At 42.0% G+C, this 12,310-nt stretch overlaps 1 pseudogene; it reads right to left on the bottom strand.

Moving 5' to 3' along the window:
* LOC107122598 overlaps positions 1-12,310 on the bottom strand; it is a 112,221-nt pseudogene that overhangs the window by 92,819 nt on the left and 7,092 nt on the right.

Here is a 12,310-nt window from a genome sequence, read left to right as displayed (position 1 = left end):
TGTTGTTTTTATAGAACGCCTCCCCCCCCCCCCCCCCAGGAATAATGCCAGGATGTTCTGGGAGTTCTCTGCTAATTCCCTGCTCAGAGACAGCCAAGATCTCCGGTTTCGGTTAGCAGACCTGGGGATCCCCTGGAATTACTGCTATCTCCAGACTATGGAGATCAGCGGAGAAAATGGATGTTCTGGAGGGTGGACTCTGTGGCACTGTACCCCAATGAGGTCCCGGTCCTCCCCAGGATCCATCCCCAAATCTCCAGCAGTTTCCCATCTGGCAACCCTACCCCCCCCCCATCCCTTCCTGGTGGCCAGGGAGGACCCGGCTGGCAGCCCTAAATCCTCCTTCAGTTCTCTGCCCATACACAGCCAGCATACCAGGGTTGAAGCAACGTAGCTGCAAGACTGGTACTCTGGGCTCTGGAGAAATGCAGGGTTGAAAAACAAAAAAACCCTAAATGATCTTAAAGATAATAGGCAAGGGCATATTGTTTTACCTGAAAACATAAATGGAGAATTAAACTGTGTGGGTCTTAAAGGTGCCACTCGACTCAAACTGTTGCTTCAGACACAGCTACCCACCTCAATCTGGTGGAAGGAGGGGGGGAGTGGCTCTGTTCATTTGGGAAGCTTACACCTTCAGAGCACTCCCCCCGCTGAAGCTCACAGGCATAGAGTGTGCTGGCTTTGTATGGGAAGCCAGGGAGAGTTTGGCTGTTTGACTGGTATAGCGACCACCCAATGCACCGGCAAACAGCCTGCCATCCCTGCTGGAGGCCATATCAGGCTGGGCACTGGAGCACCCTAGACTGTTAGTCTTGGGTGACTTCAATGTCCATGCCAATGACGTGAGCTCCACGGAGGCAATGGATCTGGTGATGTCCATGGCGGCACTAGTACTCTCCCAATATGTTATGGCCCCCACTCACCAAACAGGGCACATGCTCGATCTGATCTTCACGGCGTGGGTTACATGGACTGGATTATGGCCACGGCTGTTCCATGGTTGGACCACCATGTTCTGAAGGCCCGCCTGAATGTGTCACCGCAATCCTGTTTGGGTGGTGAGCGTATTTTAGCTCACCCGTGGAGCCAAGTGGACCCTATGTGGTTCCAAATGGCCCTGCGGGATCTGATGCCCCCTAGCGGCTCGCTGGAGGAGCTTGTCAAAGATTGGCAAAGCCAACTCTCGGCAGCCATCGACGAGATCGCTCCCCAACGTTATCTGTGCCCCCGCTCAAAAAGCGGGAGCTTAGACAGCTAGAGAGAGAATGGTGACATGCTTGTGACAGAGCATCAAGAGCATCTTATAAAACATTTATGAGCTCCTGTGAGATGGCTCTCGCTGCGGTGGCTCAAGTGGTTAAGACGCTGAACTGCAGGCTGTGGAAGGTCAGTACTTCAGCAGTTCGAGACCCGGGTGCCGCATGATGGAGTGAGCTCCCATCTCTAGTTCCAGCACCTGCCAACCTAGCAGTTCGAAAGCAAGAAATTGCAAGTAGATAAATAGGTACCACTTCGGTGGGAAGGTAACAGTGTTCTGTGCGCCTTGGTGTTTAGTCATGCCGGCCACATGACCACGGAAACGTCTTCGGACAGCGCTGGCTCTTCGGCTTTGAAACGGAGATGAACAACAAAGCATGCCACCTGGTTTGATATGTTAATAAATTTTTGCCTTCAGACAACAGTAGTACCAAATAGAGTTTAGCAATAATATGTTTTCTGGGCGTTCTCATTAGTTCATAAATTTGCTCAAAGCCAGATAAAGGATTCTTAATTATATTACATATTTGAATCTTGAGTACAAAAATGTGTTGATTGTGAAAATTGCATCCATGATATGGCTGAACCTAATTTTCCTTCCAGTTGTAATTTATTCATTAATGCATTTTATGGATAATGTCTTCAAATGTCATAAGATTTGCCTTTTTCCATTTAATTATATTACATATTTGAATCTTGAGTACAAAAATGTGTTGATTGTGAAAATTGCATCCATGATATGGCTGAACCTAATTTTCCTTCCAGTTGTAATTTATTCATTAATGCATTTTATGGATAATGTCTTCAAATGTCATAAGATTTGCCTTTTTCCATTTATCTTTTATTGATTGGGAAATTTTGAGGTAATAGAAATTTTTGATTGAAGAAAGTTTGAAATTTTGAAATCCCTGGAATTAAATTATTTCTTTTATTTTCCTAGATAGCTAAAAAGGTTTTGAGGATCAAGCTATCTTGTATTTCTTTTGGACATTCTGATGCAGTTTGCCATATTACTTCTGGAATATTATATGGGTAAGTATAACATTGCTGGATTATGATCCAATTGATATTTTGGTGGTAATGTAGCATTTTAAGGATATTAGATAAGTGGATGGCTTGATAGTATTTATTCAGATCAGGGAAACCTAAGCCGCCCTGTGCTTATCATACTAATTCGGTGACGTTTATAAGCCCCCCAAAAATTTAATAGTTTTTTCCAGTGATCTATTTGCTTTTTAGGTATTACTATTGGAAGTGCCCTAAATAAAAAAAAATGAATTTTGGTAGTATATAAGTTTTAATAATATTTAGAAGATGGCGGAAGACAGGAGGGCCTGGCGTGATCTTGTCCATGGGGTCGCAAAGAGTCGGACATGACTGTGCAACTGAACAACAACAAAAAGCCTATCATGCCATGCAAGTTTCAATTTATGCCACTGGCATAGCTGTTTTTGAAGATCATCAAATAAAACATCATCGTTAGATTTTTGCAAATTTTTGATCTCTAATGGAATTTTAACTCCTAAATATGTCATAATAGTTGTTACCTATTTATATGAAGTAGAATCTTAAAGATATTCTGTTCTTCTATTATCTAGATTTATGGGGGAAATGTACGATTTAGTTATATTTATTCACAACCCTGAAGTAGTGCTAAATTCATGTAAAGCTTGCTGAAGTGTTATTAGGGAAATTGTAGGCTGTGTAAGAAACAAAAGAATATTATCAGCAATGATATTTTGTATTCCCTACTTAAAAGCTGTACCCCAAAAATTGTAGTGTGTGCTCTAATTCTAGATGCCAGAGGTTCCATCACCAAAGCAAATAATAATGGGGATAAAAAACATCCCTGATGTGTACCAAATTTTAAAATAAATTGCTCAGACATATTACCATTAATTCTAATTTGTGCTGTAGGCTGATCATAAATTGTATTAATTATGCACATAAAATTGTCTCCATATCCTAAATTAGGCAAAACGTGTTTCAAATAAAATCCACCGAATCAAACGCCTTTTCAATATCCAGGGGTCATTTCGTGGAAAAAGAGGTGCAGGAGCTCATTAGCATAACTTATTAGCATCACTTATTTGCATGTGCTACACCCCCTGACATCACCAGAAGTGTGTCAGAAGGCAACACCCACCGCTCAGGCTCCACTGGACTGTTTTGGGTTGCTAGCTATTGGGGGGGGGAACGTGCAGATCTGCCCTCACAGAGGAGGGAGAGCTTGTACCTGAATAAAACTTGGTCTTAAAGGTGCCATTGGACTGTTTTGGATTGCTAGCTATGGGGGGGGGAACGTGCAGATCTGCCCTCACAGAGGAGGGAGAGCTTGTACCTGAAGGCGGGCCGGGGGGGCGGCTCTGTAATTGACCTGGCTGCTTCTTGCTCTGACTGAGGGCTGCTGGGAGCAGGGGGCGGGGCTTGTTGCATGTGTCCACCCCCTAGGCTCCTTACTGCCGGAGCTCTGCTCCTGTGCGCTCCCGCACGAAATGACCCGTCAATATCTAAGGCAACACAAACAGCTGTTTGTTGTTTCATCTTGCAATAAGGTATTAAGCTCAAAGCTTTATATGTACTATCAGTTAGATCACGTTTTGACATAAATCCTACCTGCTCTTGAGGGACATATTGTGTCACAAATGAGCTTAAACATGATGCTATTATAGAGGAATGTTTTTTTAAGTCACTATTTAATAAAGAGATTGATCTATAAGAAGTAACATTAGCAGGATCCTTGCCAGGCTTTGGTATTACTATTATGGACACTTGTGTCCATGAAGGTGGTAGAATTCCAAATTGCATAATGTAGTTACAAGCTTTAGTTAAAGGTTGAAGTAAATGTTCCTTATATATTTTTTTTGTATAGCTCAGAACGAAAACAGTCTGGCCCGGGGTCTTTGTTCATTTTCAAATTTTTAATAGCATGTAGTACTTTTTCATCTCTAAAAAGATTTTCCATTTATACTTTATGATCTGCAGATAGTTTAACATTATTATAATAATTCTCCAGATAAGTATTTATTATATCTGGGTTTATGTCTTTTAAATCACAAAATTGTTCATAATAACCTAAAAAAAATTGAGATATGCTCTTTATATCAAATTGCAAATTGTCTTGTTTATCTTTAATAGATGTAATTATTCTTGACTCTTTTTTCTGTTTTATTTGCCTAGTAAAAGATTTCAGTGCCTTTGCTGTATTTTGTCATGATTTCTGTTTTAAATAGAGTAAATTTCATTGTATTTGAGTAATATCTAGGGTATCTAACACTTGCCTTAAAGCTGAAAGATTTTTATATATTTTAGGGCTTCCTGTTTGTTTATGTTTGGTGTCCAATTTATTTATTTCTACTGTTAATTGTTCCCTTTTTATTGTTTTTGCTTTTTTAGGTAAGAAGCTTTAGATATCAGATATCCCCTTAAAACTGGTTAAAATGTATCCCATATGACAGCTGGCGACACATCTTTTGTGGTAGTATTTACACAATAGTTCTTAATAAACATTTCTATTTCAATTGCCAAGGCTTGATTATGTAATGAAGACTTATTCAAAATCCATTTCCCCCCCCCCCCGGTATTCATTAGTATTTCACAATTTATCCAATTGTGGTCAGATCAATTGCAGTACGCCAATTTGTGTAGACTGAACTTTATTTACTAAAGATAGTGACATTAAGAGATAATCGATGTGTGTATAGGTACCATGCCTTTGTGCGTAATAGGTATACTTTATGTAATTGGGACATGGCCAGATCGCTACACGTGACTCCCCCCAAAGCCTGACCCCGGCAGCAGGAGCCAGGGCGGCAGCAGCAGCAACGGAGAACCGCTGCTCAACCCACTGCTGGCCCTGGGGGGTGAAGATGACAGCGCCCCTTCATCTGCTGGGGCAGGGAGGGGCAGCTTGCCTAGCGCCTAACCCCACCTTCACAAACAGGTGACACAGCCTCCCCTGGTGGTCTGGGCATCGTGCTTGCCCACAGCTGCCGGGGGGGGTGCCTGCTCCATGATGCTGCGCTCACCCAGGCCCTCTTCTAGGTCCCGTTGCATTCATTTATTTCTGCAATGGGCCTTTCTCCTAGTCTTTAATATAAGGAATTTGTTCAGTGTTTGAGACATACATTGCAACTAATGTCAAGACTATATTATTTATACATCTCATAACAAACAGGTATCTACCTAATGGATCCTTAAGCATTTTTATAAGTGTAAAGTTAGTATTAGCTGAGACCAAACTGGCCACATCTCTGGCTTTAGAAGTACCATATGATTGAAATTGATGTTTGAAATTCTTAGCATTAAAGAGAATTGGAGACTTAGGAGAGTTATGTATCTCTTACAAAAATACTATGTTGGGATGTTCTCTAGTTATTTGTGTGTATATACATTTACGTTTCACCAGGTTATTCAATCCCCTGACATTATAAGTCATACATGTAATTGTATTTGTCATGTTAAGGATTTAAGGTAGATCTTTAAAAACTGTCACATGTAACTACAATTAGATATAATAAGCATGTTATAATCGGTTATTAAAGTATTAATATATAAGAAGTATCTATAAATATATAAATTATATAATCAAAAATAAAAGGCAGACTTTTATTTTTAAAAATAAACTCTATTCTTAGCTTATATTTATTGTTATACCTTCTTAAGTATAGTAACAACAATTCAACAGCTACAGCTAATGCAAAACTACAATACTAAATATTGCTCTTATATAAAAAAAATTACAAACCTTACCTATTTAATCTACACTTAGCTACTAACAAAAACGAATACTACAATATACTACCTTCACAGATTATGCCTAACTCTATCAACTAAACAACTAGCCAAGTACCCTAAACAACCACACCCCTCCCTCGTTTTCCCAAATACCCTAATATACTTGTCTATACCTACTATAAGTATTACTATACTAGAAACACCCTGTAACACTTTCCCAATATCTTGAGAAAGACAGTAAGAATAAAAATTCTTACTTAGCACAACAAAGGTCTGTTACCACTTATTAATTAACTATAATATTTTTATAAACAAAAACTTAAGGAGGAGCTGGTGTGGATATTTACTTAGTCCCACCCTCCCCCACCCCCAATACTATCTATTTATACAATCTTATTCTCAATATAAAATACTATTCTAGTAGCATATTTCCATATATTTTTGATTTACCACATCGCAGTCATTATATAACTTAGAGCAGATTTTTGAATGTCTGACAAACAATAAAGGACGTGATGGTACTTTGTTGTCCTTGTGTGGAGTCAGGTTAAATTCCAGCTTTCTTTTAAATGGTTTTTTGTCCTTCTCCATTGATTGCTGAAGCAGATCTAAGGATTCAAGGAGCAAATGTCCTGATTCCAGATCTGTAGCACTCATTAGTGGACCTTTATGCCATACTTGTATTTTAGCAGCTGCTACCCAATGATATCTTATGTTGGCATCACGTAGTTGTGAAGTTATTGGCTTTAGTGCTCTTCATAGTTTGATGGTGTCCAGATGTAAGTCTTAAAAAACCTCTATTTTAGTTTCCAAAAATGGCAAATATTTCTTCAGTCTAGCTTCCGTTAAAATCCTGTTTTTCATTCCCATATCCTGAAACGTAGCCAAAATGTCCCTTGGACCTCTCCAGGTATCTCTAGTGTCCCAAACAATATGCCTTTAGAATTATAGGGGTGTTGTAGTGATCAATGGTACAAGGAATATTTAAACTTCTTTGGGATCTTCAGATCCCTCCGGGAAGCCTCTAAATTTTAAATTGTACTGTCTTGTCTCCATTTCCAGAGCTAGAACACTTTGGTGAGTTAATGCTTCTTCGTTTTGCAAAGCTGTAATTGCAGTTTCTGCTTGTAAGCCTAATGTTGTAGCATGTTCAGCTTTCTGGTCCACTTCATGAAGAGCTTGCTTAATCTCATTTAATTGTGCTTGAATTGGATCAAACATCTGCTTCATCATCTCTATAATTTGAGATTCCATCTTGTTCATTTCGGTTAATATATTTTGAGTCTCCATTTTCATTGCATCATTACCCTGCTCTGTCTTGCCATCCGCCATTTTATTTTCAAGTTGTTCAGGCGCAGCTTGGCCTGTTCATGCTGTATTTAATTGGAAATAGTCCGTCACCAGTTTCCCAATGTCCTTTTTCTGCTTCTTAGGTTTATCTCCAGTTTTCTCCATAAATGGGTAAACCTTTTATTTCGATGAGGTACGATTTAGGGAGTATTAGTGGCGGGGAAGGTGCGGAGCTCAGGGATCATGTAGCCATTGTCATTGCTGCAACGCCACCCCCCCTCCAAAGCCAGCACAACTATTTGGATGAAACTCATGGGAACATCTCACCCTATTCAGTGCCCACTATTCAAGAGCTTAATCCACTGTGTTTGCTAGGGTTAGTTCCTACTATCATCATGTATTAAATAATGAACTAAATAATGAATGAAAATGCCAAACACCAGTCCTGCAGTATGGGCCATGGTACAGAGGTACACTCTAGAGTGCCTTAGCCTTCTCAGAGAGGTTGGGGGAGTGTCCTGGGACAGTGGAAGCAGTTTGGGGGTGGCAGGAGGCGTTTTCACAATTACTTGGCTACACCGACCCTGTGGTGCAGACCATGACAAGCAGCGCTTTTTTGGGGGGGTATTGAGTGACCCCTCAGCGAACTGGTCTCAACGAAGACCTCAGGGCACCATTTTTAAGATGATTGGAGGTACCCCAAAATAGCCCTCATGTCTCCAGCTTTCACAGAGAAGTTGAGCGGAGTGTCCTGGAGCAGCAAGAGTGGTCTGGGGTTCTAGGAGCTGTTTCGGAAATTTTGGGGTATGCAGACCACTCCGACGATGCTTTGTTTTGGAGAAAACGTTTTCAACATTCTGAGCATTCATGGGTTATCTCATCACTGTGAACTGGTTGATGAGAGGTGAGGAGTGAATTCTATCTGAAACTCTTTACATATTCTGAGCATTCCCATGATTTGTCTTCCATATGGATTCTTTGATGGCTGGTAAGGTATGAACTCTGGCAGTTTCCCCCCACATTTTGAGCATTTATATACTTTCATTCCTGTATAGATGCTTCTGTGTTTAATAAGGCTCAGTTTCAAAGGAAGGCCTTGCCAAAGACCGAGCTGCTAGTGATGGGCATGAATCACATTTTGAGGGTTCGGTTCATGGTTGGTAGCTGAACCACAAACCAAACCATGAACTTTTACGAACCAGGAGGTTAATTCGCATATCAAGCCAGTTTGTATGGGTTTCTTACCCTGATAAATTAACACTTTTCACACACTGAGCATTGGTATGGTTTCTCTCCTGTATGGATTTCTTGATAGGAAGTCAGGGGGCCACTCTCAATGAACGTATTTCCACCTTCTGAGAACTGTTATGGTTTCTTCTTGTATGAATCCGGTGATGTGAACTGAGGGAGCTACTCTGATGGAAACTCTTTCCACACTCTGAGCACTGATATGGTTTCTCTCCTGTATGGATTCTTTTATGGTAAGTGAGGGATCTCCTGCGACTGAAGCTCTTTCTACACTCTGAGCACTGATAAGGTTTCTCTCCCCTATGGATTCTTTGATGTGAAGTAAGGGAGCCACTCTCACGGAAACTCTTTCCACACTCTGAGCACCGATATGGTTTCTCTCCTGTATGGATTCTTTGATGGGAATTGAGGGTACTACGCTGACGAAAACTCTTTCCACACTCTGAGCACTGATATGGCTTCTCTCCTGTATGGATTCTCTGATGGGAAGTGAGGTTATTACTGTTATGGAAACTCTTTCCACACTCTGAGCACTGATATGGCTTCTCTCCTGTGTGGATTCTTTGATGGGAAGTGAGGATGTAGTTCTCACGGAAACTCTTTCCACACACTGAGCACTGATATGGCTTCTCTCCTGTATGGATTCTCTGATGGGAAGTGAGGGTATTACTGTTATGGAAACTCTTTCCACACTCTGAGCACTGATATGGATTCTCTGTTGTGTGGATTCTTTGATGGGAAGTGAGGGAGGAGCTGTTATGGAAATTCTTTCCACACTCTGAGCACTGATATGGATTCTCTGTTGTGTGGATTCTTTGATGGGAAGTGAGGGAGGAGCTGTTATGGAAATTCTTTCCACACTCTGAGCACTGATATGGATTCTCTGTTGTGTGGATTCTTTGATGGGAAGTGAGGATGTAGTTCTCACGGAAACTCTTTCCACACACTGAGCACTGATATGGCTTCTCTCCCCTGTGGATTCTTTGGTGGTAAGTGAGGGCACTACTCTTATTGAACCTCTTTGCACACTCTGAGCACTGATATGGTTTCTCTCCTGTATGGATTCTTTGATGGGAAGTGAGGGAGCTATCCTTACGAAAACTCTTTCCACACTCTGAGCACTGATAGGGTTTCTCTCCTGTATGGATTCTTTGATGGGAAGTGAGGGAGCTACCATGACTGAAGCTCTTCCCACACTCTGTGCACTGATATGGCTTCTCTCCTGTGTGGATTCTTTGATGGGAAGTGAGGGCAGAACTGGTATGGAAACTCTCCCCACACTCTGAGCACTGATATGGTTTCTCTCCTGTATGGATTCTTTGATGGGAAGTGAGGATGGAGCTCTTATGAAAACTCTTTCCACACCCTGAGCACTGATATGGTTTCTCTCCTGTATGGATTCTTTGATGGGAAGTGAGGGAGCCACTCTGACTGAAGCTCTTTCCACATACTGAGCACTGATATGGTTTCTCTCCTGTATGTATTCTTTTATGAGAAGTGAGGGAGCCACTCGCACGGAAACTCTTTCCACACTCTAAGCACTGATATGGTTTCTCTCCTGTATGTATTCTCTGATGGATAGTGAGGGTGCCACTCTCACGGAAACTGTTTCCACACTCTGAGCACTGATATGGTTTCTCTCCTGTATGGATACTTTGATGGGAAGTGAGGTGTGAACTCTGACAGAAACTCTTTCCACATTCCACAGATTTGTAACATTTTTCTCTGAGAATTCCTTGATGTCCATGAAGACTGAAATCATCCCCACAGTTTGTACCTTTCCTCCACCTCTTTCCATTATAGGGTTTGACTTCACTTTCCAGTTTCCAATCTCCTAGGGCTCTGGATGGCTCTCCTTTCTTCTGTGTCCTCTTCCCCACCAGCATCTTTTCTCCATTTTTACTGCTCAACTGTTCTGCCTCTGTTAGTCCAAGAAGTGACATCCTTGAATGTTCCTCCTCAGTCTTGGTCCCCAAAACATAACCTGCAGGAACGAAAAGAGTTTAATGAAGTGATGGGAAGTAAGATACTACCGTTTTCATTAGGAAAAAAATAGATTTGGTACTATAGAGAACTAGTAATAAGGCCCATTGCAGATAGAAATGAAATGCGCTCTAGAAAGAGAGCCTGGGAAAGTGCTCTGGCCTGCATTGGCCCCCTTCCCCCCCCCCCCGAGTGCCATGGCCAGACCACTGCTGCCATGGATGGCCCTGTACCCCACCTCGGCAGCCCCCCTGCCCCGACTCTAGCTCTGCAGCTTTTCCGTCCTCCTCTCCTCACTGCCCCATTGTGCCTCGCAGCCATTTTAAACAGTACAAGGCGGGCAGTGGAGCTGGTGTGTGAGGCTGAGCCAGTTCAACCAGCTGGATCTGGGGATGAGAGGTGAATGGCCAGGGGAATGGCGGTAGAGTGAGGGGGGAACCGGCCACTGCGCACTGGGTCTTCGCTCTATGTATGGGGCGCGTGAGGGATGGAGGAGGCCGTGGGAGAGGACCGAATCAACAACCCCCTCAAACTAATCAAATTAATCCTCAAACTATACTGTCTGTGAGAATAAGTGCACAGTATTAATGGTTTTTAAAATTTTTTATCATGTTTGTTTCTAACTTTGGTCATCCTCCTGTAAGAGAATGCTGAGTATCCACAGAAGAAGTAAGAGGTAACACAACATAATTAATTTGTTTCTCCTTTGGCCTCAAAGCATCCATCTGGAGAAGTTGCCTGCTGCATCTCTTTGCCACTATGTTCTTTGGCTTCTTCTGATCATTCCATCTGTAGCTATACTTTGATTACATCATGTCTTTTCTTGATGATCATGCATGTTTTCCTGCAGGCAGAGGGGCTCCCATGAAGCATCTAAGCACTGACCTGCTGACTGAGGGTCTTCTGCAAAGCCCGGGAGAAACAGGCTGTCTTCTTGGAGCCAGGAGATGAGGATAGGTGTGGAACCCCAATGTCCTTCTGGAAACAAAAAGATATAAGGGTAAGAAACTGCCAGTCTCAGACCAGTGGCCCATCCTGCCTCACACAGAGCACTCCAAATGCCTCTGGCTCTCCAATGCTCTCAGGGAGAGAGTCGCATTTCCAGGCCATCCTCTTTGAGATCCTTCTTAGCTAAAGATGCTGAGGATGAATTTGGGGACCTTTTCCGTGCAAATCAGGGGCTTCATACCCTGCCTCTGGCCCTTCCCATAAACACCATTCATTCCTTGGAATCTGGATTAGAACATTATTCAGGGGCCTCAAGCCTTCTTGCCTGCAACGTGGTCTAGACAGCATCACTCTGGTCTTTATGCAGGTGAAATGGTAGGAAGGACTAGAAAGTCCCAGGTTCAATCCCTGGTACACCCAGTTAAGAGGAGTCCAGAAAAGAGGCCCAAGAAAGGCCTCAGCCTGAAATCTTTCAATATGTACATTTTCATTTTAGAAAACAAAGTAAAGGTTTAAAGGGAATATAGAAACGAAAAAGGGGTTGCATAACAATATATCTATATCTATCTATATCTATCTATCTATCTATCTATATCTATCTATATCTATATCTATATCTATATATATATATCTACTAGCAGTAAAGCCCGTTGTGGAAATAAATACAACAGAATCTAGAAAGAGGCTCTGGGGGAGTGCTCTGGCTTTGGGCAAACAGTGTCATTTTGCTGTGGTGACTTCAGCAGGGTATAATGACAGAGTCCACTGTTTTCTCCAGAGGAACTGATCTCTGCTCCCTGAAGAGCAGTTGTAATTTTGAGTGATCTGTAGCCCTCACCTGGAG

Source organism: Gekko japonicus, unplaced genomic scaffold, assembly GCF_001447785.1.
Source record: "Gekko japonicus isolate JY-2015 unplaced genomic scaffold, Gekko_japonicus_V1.1 scaffold1563, whole genome shotgun sequence".
Classification (NCBI taxonomy): domain Eukaryota; kingdom Metazoa; phylum Chordata; class Lepidosauria; order Squamata; family Gekkonidae; genus Gekko; species Gekko japonicus.
Note: the sequence above shows the minus strand (reverse complement) of the source record. Positions and strands in the feature narration are given on the sequence as shown.